Genomic DNA, 1,281 nt, shown 5'->3' with positions numbered 1-1,281 from the left:
TCCTGGCTCCACACCTCTTCCACTGTTCTGCATGGATCCAGACTCAATCCTATTCTGTTTCAACCCCAACTATTCTGACGTCATCTGTTGTGCTGCAATTTCAATTCTGACACTAAGCAACCAGAGTTATTGTCAGACTCCACAGCTGTAAGGCCACAGTCTCCAACAAGACTGCCCCCACTCCAGACACCAGGAGCAAGGACGGGTCCAGGCCACCCATACTCCCAACCAACTGGCTACAAATCCAGAGGGTTCCTCCAACCCCGCTCAGGTTCTATAATTCAGCAGAATGACACAAAACTGAGGATAGCACTATACTTACAATTAGAGTTTTAAAGGATACAAATCAGACCAGCCAAATGAAGAGACACATAGGGCAAGGTCTGGAAGGTCCTGAACACAGAGCTTCTGTGCCCTCTCCCCATGGGACGAGGGCACCTCACCTTCCCAACATGAGTTCACCAACAAGGAACCTCCACTGAGCTTTGCTGTCCAAAGGTTTATTGGAGTTTCATTGATTAAATCATGGACCATGCACTTGAACTCAATCCTTCTTCCCTCCCTGGAGGTTGGGCTGGCTCAAAGTCCCAACCTTCTAATCAGTGGTTGGTCTTTCTGGTGACCAGTCTCAATCTTGAAGCTATGCAGGGTCCCACCATGAGTGCCCTCATTAGCATAAACTCAGGAGTGATCCAAGGGACTCATGAATAATAAAGACACTTTAGTCACTCAGGAAATTCCAAGGGTTCTAGAAGCTCCATGCCAGGAACTCTGCAAATTATCTTTGGAACTTCTAAATGACTTGAGCAGGGCTGACCCCAGCCTATTCCAGTGATCCGAACAAGTGACGAAACCCAGATAATCCGTACATTCCATCTCCCTGGCCAGACTGCTATTCAGGGATAGGCTTGAGAGAACTCTTGGTGAGTGAAGGACTCTTACCCCTGGGGTCACTGAGCTGGTAGAAAGGTCAGCCTAGCATTGCTAGTGCCCATCTTTGCCAGCACCAGTGAAGAGTCTGCTTGAGAGTGAATCAAGACAAAGGAAAACAAAATCAAGAGATGGAGAGAAAACGCAGATATGGATGACAAAGTTTGACTTCCTGAATCCAACCATGTCTAACTAGATATCTGGGTTTTCCCTTAAGCCACATTGAGTTAAATTTCTGTCATTTGCAATTGCAAGAGTGTTGACCAATACCTTCTTTCTTCCCCCTCCTTTTCACAAGCAATAAACCATGTTCCTCTCTTTGTTTCATGCAAAACAGCTTCCCCTTGTCTG

The sequence above is a fragment of the Leucopleurus acutus genome, assembly GCF_964270905.1.
Source record: "Leucopleurus acutus genome assembly, chromosome: 8".
Lineage (NCBI taxonomy): Eukaryota > Metazoa > Chordata > Mammalia > Artiodactyla > Delphinidae > Leucopleurus > Leucopleurus acutus.
Note: the sequence above shows the minus strand (reverse complement) of the source record.